Genomic DNA, 13,105 nt, shown 5'->3' on the forward strand with positions numbered 1-13,105 from the left:
CTTGTTTACGAGGGGAATTGGCAATTGCCTGCCTGCAATAAGTTGGCATGTCCAAGTACCAAAATAGTCCTGACTCTGTTCCCTGAAACTTCCAGCATGAAAGGGTTTCCATTGAATAACACATATCACTTAATATTTTATTGTGAATTAGTTGATGCAACCTTTCCTGATGTGGTAGCTTTTATAGATCATAACTACTACTAGGGGAAACATTTCTTCTTCTAGATATGATGTATGTCAAATCAGTCATTTTAATCAGAGTTTTCTCATCTGTCAAAGGAGAATGGTGATAGCAATTGCTAGAGAAGCCTAGGTGAAGGGAAACAAAGAGGGTGACAGTGGCAGGAATCCTAATACAAAAGGCAGGTGGAGACACACTTCCTCCATACCTCCTCAGCAAGGAGGATGGTGATGGGCAGATAGACTACATATCATCCTTATCAGTGGCAGAGACCAGATATAACGAAAATGTGTTGGCAGGGAAATTTGGTATCTTCACATTACACCCTGCACCCATACCCCACCCCACCCCCAATTCCCATCCCCATTTTCCAATGTCCTCTCACCCGCAATTGTTGAATAGACTCTCAAGTTAGAAGTGAGGAGCCAAGGATGCACGTACCTGGAAAGGGGAGGTACGCTATTGAAAACTAGTGTATATCAGAAGACCTATCAGAAAGCAAGCCAATGGTGGAAGATCTACCACTAGCCAAATAAGAGCCTGGCTCTACATCTTGCGATACCCTCAGATTAGGTGATGACCTTTTGGTTCTCTGCACCAAGTGCCTCCTTCAATAAATACACTCACTAGTTCTGTTCAAACCTTTTCTCTGACTTTGGTTTAAATGTTGGCCCACTTGATTTCTTTCTTGCAAATGAGACAAGAACTGAGAGTAGAGTGACTAGAAACCTTGAGTCTCACCCAGCAACAATAGCATCACTTTCTTAGTATTGCTATAGATAGGCTTTGAGGGGAAATGCATAATATGCTTACCAGTGTGCCAGACATGTTGTAAACTTACAGAAAAGATTGATATTGATGATGAGGATTCAAGAGAATGATAGCTGAGCTAGACGACATTGCTGCTACTAGAAAAACTATTTGGGCACATCCGGGATATTCAGGACTACTGGATCATAGGATTTCTAAGAGGAAACGGGGGGCCACATTAAAGAGGAAGATGAAGTGTATTAACACCAGTGCTTTGAACTAGTTCATTCTGGTAAAATGTCCACGTAGAATCTACATTTTAAAAAGATCTCTATAAGAAGCACCTGGGAATTTTGTTAAGCTATAGATTCTGATTCAGTATATCTGGGAGGGAAATGCAAGCATTCGGCAGGGGGGTACTGGAAAGAACTGGTCCAAAACTGCATGAAAACACAGATCGAAAATAATATTGCTCTTGATCCACAAATTTTGTTTAGGTGTAGTAGTAGTCATCGTAGTCGTAGTAGTAGCAGCAGCAGAGATTTTGTCAGGAACTTGGAATTACTATTTATAGGATGAATAACAAGAGGCCCAAGAAAGCATCACTGGATATCAAGGTAAACGAGCAGTCAGCAGGGCGATCAGGAGTCAACCTCTTCATCTCCAGAATGTGTATTGAGTCTCGATATCTAGGCATTAGCATTTCCAACAAATTAAGAATACAGACACCTTTTGAGCTGCCATGTGCTAAGCTCTTTTCTAGATACTATGGAGATGGTTGTTAGAAATCTAAAACATAATTCCTTATTTCAGCTATTTTACACTCTGACTGGGAACAGCAGTTTAATCACATATTCACAAACACACGACTTTTTAAAAAAATACAAGGTTACAAGTTTGAGTGCTGTGCTGAGTTATTTAGAAATAGTGCGCGTTGTCACAGGTAAGCTTCAACAAGGGCCAGAGGTGTCTCAGAAGGCTCTGACCTTCAGTTGGGTGATGGTTTGGCCTAACCTACTATTATTTAAAACCTGACAAGTGCAAGATCTACTGCATTGTTGATGGAGCTCATGAATGCTGAGCTGTTAAGGGGCCCGTGGTTCAAGCAAGAGGCTAAAGGATTTATCAAAGCTCCCCATGAAAGCTGGACTAACTGGATTAGCAGTTAACGTGGCTTGAGGCTTTGAGTGGGATTAACCCCAATTGCACTGAATTAGTTCCTCTTTTTTATCCTGTTCTTCTCTTTGGTAAAGCCAGGTGGGAGAGGGGCACCATACCCAGGTTTACTCTCTTGGAATCAAAAGCATCTAAAGAAAGTCTATTAAGTGACTTTTTTCTGAGCTTTACACCCCAAGGGATTCAATTCAGCACCTAAGAAAACCTGACTTCTCAATAACTCCCGGCTGGAGGCTTGCTATTCTCCAGTGCCATAGGTTTCATTGAGGCTTCAGTAGCCCTGGAAATCTGCGGGAGGCTGGAGGCCAAAAAGGGAGATATAGATAGTCCCAGTGCGGAAGCATAGCATTGCTCCTTATTAGACTAGTTCAAGCTGGTTTGATTAATTTTAGAAAGCTTTCCAAGTTCTTCAAGTCATACTTGACTTCATGGATGGAGAAAGAAGGGCCTGGGTGGCGGAACCTTCTCGATGTCTTCTTTTGATTTCTCCTCTTTTTTTCTTTCCTTCCTGTTCTTGTTTCTTGAATATCAATAGCATATCATTAAAAAATGTATACTAGGTTCTGGGTGTATAAAATGAACGAAAAGTTTACAGTTAACGCCTAATACTTTCCACACAAAACTGAATCTAAAAGAACATTTCTTTGCTTTTGGAAAGTCTATGCAGGCCTTTAGTTCAGTCATAAAATTATCCAACCCACTCTTCCATCTTTCACCTTCCCCCAAAGAATCTTTTAACTTAAAGTTGTAGAACACATGTTCCACACTCCAAGTCCCACTAGCAGCTTTTTGTCTAGAAATGCTTTGTTTCTATCACTGTCTTAACCCTTGAGCTCCCACCCCTCTCTGCACATCCATACACAAGATCCAGTGTTTCTCCTCATCCTCTGTCTCTCTCTGTTGCTCAGTGCCCTTTGACTAATTAATGCATGCACACCGCTGGCTGGATCATATCGTCTTGCCTTCTGCCACTAAAGTGAGTTTCTCTGTGTTCCTGTCTCTGCTTCAGCATCATTGCGAAATTTTATTGGATTTCCCCCACATCACCACACACTGAATGATTGCTTTTGCAGCTTGTCCGGTCTTTCTGGGGAACCTAATCTCAGTGTTGTTTGCAGTGACTTTAATAAGCTCTTCCTATAATTCCTCTTAATTTGTAACTCACAATGATACTCAATTGCAGCCTTGGCTCAGTCTGTGCCTGGGATTAAGACTCAGTCTGGACCTGAGGGTTATTCATCAATTTGTGGCTGACATATGAACTCATTCAGAGCTAAACCATCGCAATAAACAGGGACAGCTAATTCAAGTAATCAACTCTCTATCTGTTTGTCCCTCATGGGTTTATTTTATTTTTCTTCTACCTAGTGCTCAGCAGAGAGATTGACCCATAATAGCTCCTTCAGTGCTTGGTGTATACATGAGTTAATGAATGTCCTCGTTGTGTGGTTAGGTGTATGGCTGAGCACTGAATGAAGGTAAGGTCATATTTCTTTAGCCAGGTTTCAATGGTAGTGTAAGTCTGGTGGTTTGTAGCTGAGGTCAACTTTTTGTCTCTGAATGAGAGCTGGGCACAAGTTTGTGATCATGGCCAGGTCTGAGTGAGTGCTAGGTTTTGGAATTAGTGCCCGATTATATGACATAGTTGGCTGAACTAGCCCATAAGAGATGACATTGCTTTCTGAACTGCAGCACTTGCCACTGGGACTGAAAGTTTTATCCAAAGCCAACCTCAAAGAACATACTACCTAGAAAAGTGGACTGATTTTACCATGCACATACTCCCTACTTCAAAGGTAGTTTTCCACCTGGGTTTCAGGTGAGGGGAACTTTAACTTCACCTTCATCGAGGGCTACACTTCACAGTTCAGAAACAAGGTGCCAAATTTCACATCCTAGATCAGGGACACACCAGCAGTGGTAGTTTAGTAGCAAAGGAATATGATAAAAATTATTCAGTGGTCCCAAGTGTACACTTGCCCTCTGCCAAGTAGAAATGCCAGTCCCAGGCCCCTTGACTGTGGTCTTTCTGTGGCTCTGTGGCTACATCTATCTCCAGTCCCCATGACTGTTTCCCTACCATTTCAAGTGTTCCCTTGTCCTCTCCTGGTTGGAGCAGTCACCTTGCTGGGCTCCTGCTGAGGCAGCGCAGGGCCCAACTGATTAATAACTTGGAACGTGGCTCTGCGTCGGGTGATGGATTAATCCCAGTGGAGCAGGGATAACTGGAAGGACTTGGGGAGGAAGTGCCCACAGAAGCTCATCACCAAGATTTGAGCAGGGCCTCTCCCACAACCCAGATTACTCTTCCTTTACATATATCATCTCTTTCCTTATTACCACACTTTCCTTGAGCACCTCACCTTCCAGAATGTTGTTCCTATTCAATTATCATAACTTATCAGTAGAGGGTCCAGCCTTCCTATCTCCTTGGATGCATTAAAGATAAAAATCAGGTCAAGGAGCCTGGTATAAAATATTCTCACATAGCATGTGTCCCCACAAATACCATGACTGCACATGGAGTGTGTGTAACACTCATAGGAAACTAATGTGCAAGGAAGTTGTGCAGTGTGGATACAAAGATATACTGACTATATAACTTTCATAAAAATATGGCAGTTGGTTGCAAGAATCAGCATGGAGACCAGTTCCAATGTCTATTTCCTTCTCTGTAAAATGGGAGCAATATTCCTTATGATTATGGGAGGAGATAATCATTTTGTTGGTTATTATCTTTGTAAGCTAAAAAGTTATATTCAAAGGGAATGGTCCAGTTTATGAATTCTTCTATATAACTTTTCCTTTCATCCTAAGAGACATATTTCAATATGAAAACTTGGAGTTCTGTGTAATGTGGGCTTTCCAGGGTCAAAGGATAAACATTTGAGTGGGATGGGTAGCAGGTTCAATGGAAACTTATTTTTTTCCATTCAGTATTGACAGATGGGATGTTACTTTCACCCTCTTTTTGTTGAACAATAAAAATACTTATTCATGCATGTATATACACACAAGTCTACTGCAACATAAGACATGGCAGAGACTAATTTGAGGGTAGAATATTTTGATTCTCAAATATAAACATTAATTTTACTTAAAATTATTGTATCATTTTTTAGGAGCAACCATCCCTCTTCCCCAAAACAAAACAAAACAAAAACATCTGTATTGGAAAGAGTACAGTCAAAACGCTCTTTAGAAGTGAGGATGGTGGGGGTTCATCTCATGTACTTTGGACATGTTGTCAGTGAAATTCCAATCCCTGGACAAGGACATTGTATAGAGGACATTAAAGTAGAGGGGCAGTGAAAAAGGAAGCCTCTCAACAATGGCAACTAACAGTAACATTATCAATAAAGAGAAATACAGGTATATTTTTACATTGTTGTAGCATTATTCTCTTCGAATTTATTAAGAGGATGCTATTTTGGGTATACTTGTGTTACACGGGGTTCTCTACAGAAACAAAACCAGGACACTTATGATTATATATATGTATGGATAGATTTATACAGCATGGAGGATTATAACAGCTAATTAGTCCACACAGCGGTACAGAGGGCTCAGTTCAACTCACTTCCATGGAACAGCTAATATACTGGAAGTCCTTCAACTTACGAGGACTGCTCAGTCCAAGCTCCAGGAAACAGACAGCTGAGTCATCCTTTGAACAATGCAGGCACTCTGGCCAGAGGCAGCAAACAGCAGGGTGGGTCACCAACAGTCAGTCAGATGACAGAATCCAAAAGTCCCAAGCTCATTTGATGTGTACATGAGCAGTGTGGCGAAGCAGATCTTGAAGGAACCTCAAGCTCTAGCAACATGATCTACATGTTGGGTGTCCCAAAGTAGTGTAGCTCACAAGATGAATCAGAGAACTCACCAAGGCAACCTCATACTGATCCAATCACTAGAGAGCAAGTGAGAGACAGACAGGGCTTGCCCAACCATTTATCTTTGCCCTCCAATCAAACTGCAACCTTATTAATCCTACATGTTCTTATTGGCCAGGTTGACATAATAAACTTATCTATCACACTTGCCAATCTATCACATTGGATAAGGTACCTCTGTCATAAAGAAAAACTTCCATTTGGTAATCCATCATTGTAGACAATGGGGCTTTCCTAGAAAGGAATTTTTTATAGTTTGGGAAAATTTACAGTATTAGTTTTTGTGTTTAGCATTGGCATTTAGCTGGGACAAGACAAAATAATTTCCACCCTCATGAAGTTTAACCTTTCTATTCTGACTATATAGGGTCTCTATGAGTCAGAATCAATTAACTCATGAGTTTGGTTGCGGGGGGGGGTTGTTTATTTTTTATTGGTTATTTCTCACTTAAGAAGCCATGGAGATCCCCTCACAGAGAAGTTTAGGAGAGGAGACGGGTCAGTCAGGGTGCGATGTAGTACCGATGAAGAACACAGCTTTCCCCCAGATCCTGGATGCTTCCTCCCCCCAACAACCATGATCCAAATTCTACCTTGCAGGGCTCGATAGGGCAGAGATTGTACACTGGTGCATATGGGAGCTGGAGGCACAGGGAAACTAGGGTGGACGATACCTTCAGGACCAGGGGTGTGAGGGGCGAGGCTGGGAGAGTGGAGGGTGAGTGGGTTGGAAAGGGGGAACTGATTACAAGGATCCACATGTGACCTCCTCCCTGGGAGATGGACGGCAGAGAAGAGGGGGAAGGGCGACTCCGGATAGGGAAAGATATAACAAAATAACAATCTGTGGATTATCAAGGGCTCATGAGAGAGGGGGGAGTGGGGAGGGAGGGGGAAAAAAAGAGGACCTGATGCAGAGGGCTTAAGTGGAGAGCAAATGCTTTGAGAGTGATTAGGGCAAAGAATGTGTGGATGTGCTTTATACAATTGATGTATGTATATGTGTGGATTGTGATAAGAGTTGTATGAGCTCCTAATAAAATGTAAAAAAAAGAAAAGAAAAAAATAAAATAGGGCAAAGAATGTACAGATGTGCTTTATACAATTGATGTATGTATATGCATGGATTGTGATATGCATTGAGTTTTATGGGCCCCTAATAAAATGTTAAAAAAAAAAAAAGAAGCCATGGTGGCTCTGTGTGCTAAGCATTGGGCTGCTAAACCCAAGGGAAGATGTTCAAACCCACTCGGTGCTCCATAGAGGAAAGAGGAGTCTGTCTGCTCCACTGAAGATTTATAGTTTCTGCAAACCTATAGGGTCACTCTGAGTCAGAATTGACTTGATAACAGTGGATCTGATTTTAGTTATTTCAAGTCACAAAATAACCCTGAAAGTACAGTGGTTAATTAGTAGGAGGGAAATTAAAAGGTCAGCATTTGAATCCAATAGCTTCCTCACTAGAAAGAACCTGGTCTTTTGCTTACATAGAGATAGATTTACCCCCATAGAAATCCTATTGGCCTCTCTGTTCTATAGAGATTTTATGTATCAGAACTGACTCAATATCACCATTAAACAATGATTGTTCATAGTACTGGGCTTAGTGTGGTAAATAAGACAGACAGGGTCCCTTTTTTCAGGGAGACAGATCAAATGAATCAAAAGGACATTAGACTGGCACCCCAAAGTGAATTAAGCAAAAACATGTAGCAGTCCCATTTCACACACCCATTTGCTGTCCTTTGCCCTGGGATGGGGTCACATGTTGATCATTGTGATCGGTTCCACACCCACCCACCCCCACCCGCGGTCCTTATCCACCTAGTATTGCTGCTCCCTTTATTGGTCCTGAGGAGTTTATCTGTTCTGGATTCCCTGTGTTTTGAGCTCTTATCTGTGCCATTAGTAAGATAGAGTTGGGGTCATGGTAGAGGGGTGGGCATTAAAGAAATAGAGAAGGTTGTGTGTTTCATCAGTGCCATACTGCACCCTGACTGACTCTTCTCTTCCTTGTGGCCATTCTGACAGGGGTGGGGGGGTGTCCCAATTGACTACTGATGGGCTTTGGTTCTCCACTTTGCCCTCTCCCTCATTCCCATTGATGTGCTTTTTATTTGTTTTGTTTTGGGTCTTTGATGCCTGATACCTGACCCCATCAACACCTCATGATCACACAGACTGGTGTGCTTCTTCCATGTGGGCTTTGTTGCTTCTCAGCTACACGACTGCTTGTTTACCTTCAAGCTTTTAAGACTCCAGACGCTATATCTTTTGATAGCTGCGCACCATCCCCTTTCCTTACCACATTTGCTTATGCACCCTTTTTATCTTCAGCAATTGGAGGGAGGGTGGGGAAGAGAGGGGGGTGGGGGAAGGAGGGCTCAATTAGAAAGAACATGTTTGGAAAAAGATGATTACAACATATGTAAAGATGTGTTTGATAAAATGGATATATGTATGAATTGTGATAAGAGCTGTAAGAGGCCCCAATAAAATAAAATGAAATTTTAATGAAAATAACAACAGCAACAACAAAAAAACACGTAACAGAGAATGCCTAGAGGGTAACTAGAGAGGATGTGGGCACTCCCTAAGGAATCTTAATAACGAGAAGGAACAAGTCATCCAAATATTTAGGACACAAAAGAATCAAAAGTCAGTGTGGCTGGAGCCCAGTGGGTAAGTAGAATGGTAAGAAAAGATAACATTGATAAGGTCAGTTTGTCAAGGGCATTGTGGCGGTTTTATTCACAGTGAATCAGGGACCCATTTATTTTAAGCTGGACAGTGACGTGATTTAGTATATGCTTTAAAAAGACCAGTAGCTCATTCTATTTGTGGACAGTGGACCGTGGATTATAGGGGTGGGATGATAGCAAATTCACGGAGACACACAGGAGGATGTTTTTAGTAGTCTAGATGAGAGATGATGGTAGTCTGAATAAAGTACTGGTCACTGAGTTGAGGGAAGAAGAAATTTCAAGGCATTTTTTAGGTAAAATCTTTTAGACTTTCTGATAAGTTGTATATAAGGGGAGTAAGGAGCAAAGACAAGTTACTATCATTGTATTTTGACTTATTTATAGCTTGTAGACTAAGCTTTTTTGACTCCACCACCTGGTTCTTTAAGAACTCTTAGAACCTAGTACAGTGCTTAGTCTAAGGGGTACATAGAGTCACTAAGTAAATGCTTGTATGGATGCACACAAGAATTCAAAATTCCATTAAAAAACCCTCATTGCCATGGAATTGATTCTGACTTAGAGCTACAGAAATGCAAGCACAAGAACTAAATTATCTTGAAGAAAAGTGTCCATTTCCTATTTTAAAGAAATGAGTCTCATGTTTGTATTTGAAATATATGCTTTTCTCATTTTCAGAATTGGGTTTTGATAGTATCAGAGCAGCAAGAACATATTTTTATGAAAGTCAGCTGTCCTATGGCTGATCAGGAATGATTTAGAGGTCTGCAAACAAAACCAAGTTTATTTCACCAAGATAGGTTCTGTGAAGTTCATGTTCCATTTGCCTTTTACCCTCTTGAAAGCCCGTTTCTCCCAGCAGCCTAGTTTCTGGGAATAAGGTCGTTGTAATTGACTAAAATTGATTGCTCATTGAGAAATGAGGGCTAAGTAATTACAACTGGAAATTTGAGCTGCAAGCTCCATCAGGTCAGACTTTCGGCAGGGACTCCACAGCCGAGGGAGTTAGGCTCATCGAACAGGGGCTGGTATGGATGGACGAGGCTTGAAATGGCATTCTCTTTTCCAGAGCCTTTGGAAAGTTGCTGATTCACCTTCTAACTAGGCCAGATTAAAAGCAAAGCTAAAGCAACATTCTTAAGAGAAATGAATGGCTAGATTGTAGGTTGTATGTATGATCTCATTGGGACATTAAAAGACCCTACTGACTGCCAGGAAGTCTAAATTCCCGTTTTTTCCCCCTTTAATTACAATGAAATCCCCTTGAAGATGTGTTGCTATATTAAAGTTGGAACAGATCAACTCCAAGTCTGTATCAGCGCCGTGATTTTATACTTTAATTCTTGTTGTCTGGATAGGATAATATGAAATTATAGTTGTTGTGGTTTCCAGCTTAAAGCTGGGAGCAGGGTAACAAATCCATTCCAAGTGTTTCCATTTCCAGTGCCCATTCTTCTGCTTCTGTCCATGCTCCCCAAGCAACTGTCCCCGCCAGAGGGGAGCCAGGTCTCCATGAGTGATTGCTGTTGAGAGCACTGGGAGGTCAGCTATGTTGTTTGTTCTTGACGTATCCATTTGTTCCAGTATTTATTCACAAAACATCTGGGAAAACTGAAGTCTAGAGAAAGGACAAGGACTTGCCTAAATTCAGACATCTGGTGGCAGAACTGAAATGAGATATGAATTAGCTATCTTGATTCTGCCCCCACTTTCCCATCCCTACACCAGAGAGATAAGCAGGCCTTTGGTGACTTCATGACTTGGTTACCAGGCGCTCATCTGTAGGAATATAAAACAAGGGACATACAGCACTGACTCTGTGCAAACAGCCATTTTCTAACCCCTAGTCATTGACTGCATGGGACCTTGCCAAAATATAAATAAATCATTTGTATTTACATCGGGTAGCCTTGGGAACATTAGTTTATGAAGTAGCTAAGAATTATAAATCTGAAGCCTGATAATTCAAACAGAAACCCATTCCATGGAACTGTGAAAAGTTTGCTAAATAAGTCAACATAATCTATCTAATTCCAGAACTTTGTCTTCTCTAAAGCTTCGTAGAGCACTTTTAAATTAAATGAGAAGACTAGCCCAAATTAGGAAATATAGAGCCTTGTGATGTTTGAATATCGTCTGAAACTCAATATTGCCCAGTGAGTATTTCTAGGTCATTGTATCTAAGTTACAGATGTAATAATATGGAATTGCCATATAATTAAAAATATAAGTATATGCTTCTAATGTGTGCCAGGATTTGGGATAATAATTTTCTTTTACATTTCTTAAACATTTTCTGAATATGTTAAAGTACTAATGTGTTTCATCATCTTTGCCTTTGTTCAGAACCTTCCCCCTACCCTCCTGGTATTGCTACTCTCTTTATTGGTCCTGAGGGGTTTATCTGTCCTGGATTCCCTGTGTTTCAATCTCTTATCTGTACCAGTGTACACCCTCTGGTCTAGCCGTATTTTGAAAGTAGAATTGGGGTCATGATAGTTGATGGGGGGGGGAGCATTAAAGGACTAGAGGATAGTTGTATGTTTTGTCAGTACTATACTGCATCCTAACTGGCTCATCTCTTCCTTGTGACCTTATTGACATATTATCCCCAACCCCAGAGGGATGAACAGCAGAAAAGTGGGTGAAAGGAGACAGCGGTCAGTGTAAGACATGAAAAAATAATAATTTATAAATTATTAGAGTTCATGAGGGCGGAAGTGAGGGAAAAACGAGGAGCTGATATAAAGGGCTCAAGTAGAAAGAAAATGTTTTGAAAGTGATAATGGCAACATACGTACAAATGTGCTTGACACAATGGATATATGGATGCATTATGATAAGAGTTGTAAGAGCCCCCAATAAAATGACTAACAACAAAACAAAACAAAAAGATTGGGGTTTTTGTCAAACTGAAATCAGATGACTCTGTTTCATCAATCACCAGTTTTGAGATACTAGTAAAGTTACTTAACATCATGTATACTCAATTTTCTCAATGTAAAATGGGCACAATAATAATAATAATGATCTTTATATTAATGATAATACCCACTTCATAGTGTTGTTAAAAGATTCAGACAGTGGCTTAGTACAATGTCAGTCACATTTGTTTTGGAACAATGTTCAGTGAGATCTAGCATTATTGCTACATTATAAACACTAGTATTATAAATACTAACACTAGACCCTTCAAATATTGGCCTCCCTTTCTTAAATTACCAAAAATTTTATCTTAATGGGTGATGACAAAGGTGAGTCGAGAAGACCACCAGTGTACTAATTGCAATGGGCGAACTTCCTGAAGGCAGCAGACTCAATTTTAGACTCTTTCAGGGAGAAACTGGATGATTGTTGCCAGAAATGTCTCCATAAATTTCAAATTGTTTAAAACCACCCACTTGAAAGGACACAATTCCTACATGGTCATCTTCTGCCATTGTTTTGATATATGCCTCTTGCAAAGCTTTATCTCGGTATGACCAGTGTCCTATCCAGGCTGCAGCCTAGTCACACTCCCACTCTATTGATCTGCCAAGGGGAAGTAGTTATTTGGCACCAATAATATGCATTGGACTTTATGGCATTTTGTGATTATATAATAATAGCTTGTGTTTATTTAGTACCTTTTCTCCAAGGAGCTGAGAGTATATTTAAATTCAAGGAAGGATAAGCAGCCATATTGTGCTTCCGAACTCAGCACGAGGTTACAAACCCCTCTGGGATGATGAGAACCTTGTGATGCATGCTGGAGGAAACAACAGTGGGAGATGAAGAAGGGGAGGTCTCAGGGGGCAGTGGGGGGGGGGCGTGTGGAGGAGGAAGGAACTTATGAGAGAAGCAGAACAAAGGCCTGCTATGACAGAGCTTTAATTCCATAGGGAGTGAAAGAGCATCTCTGTGTAACTGTTAAAGGAAACCTGCAGAGTAAAAGAGACCTCACCAATATGTCAACAGAGTTCCTTTGGAAGCCAAATTCGTATCCTAATCTTAAGGGATATTAAAAATCAAGTTCATCCATAGTTTTTAACTTTATATTTTTTATTCTAAACCTTGTCTCAGTTGAACCACCAACACTAAGGGTCTAGAATTAGTGCAAAAAACAACTCAAAACAATTCTCACCTCCATAGAGTCAATTTAGGCTCATAGAGACCCTATCAAAGAGCCTCTGTGGGTTTCTGAGGCTATAAATCTTTACTGAGTTGAAAGCCTTATCTACTCTTCTTAAAAGAAAAGTCTTTAATTAAAATAAATTGCAAAATAACTCTTATCTCTGTTGATAAAGTCCAGGTATTGAAAGGAATGGAAGTAGTCACCTCCGCAAGCAGTGATCCATTCTCAAAGAAGTGAGACAGTGGCTCTCAAACAGCCTTGGCTATGGGAAGTTCTGCACCTT

Source organism: Tenrec ecaudatus, chromosome 2 (genome assembly GCF_050624435.1).
Source record: "Tenrec ecaudatus isolate mTenEca1 chromosome 2, mTenEca1.hap1, whole genome shotgun sequence".
Taxonomy (NCBI): Eukaryota; Metazoa; Chordata; class Mammalia; order Afrosoricida; family Tenrecidae; genus Tenrec; species Tenrec ecaudatus.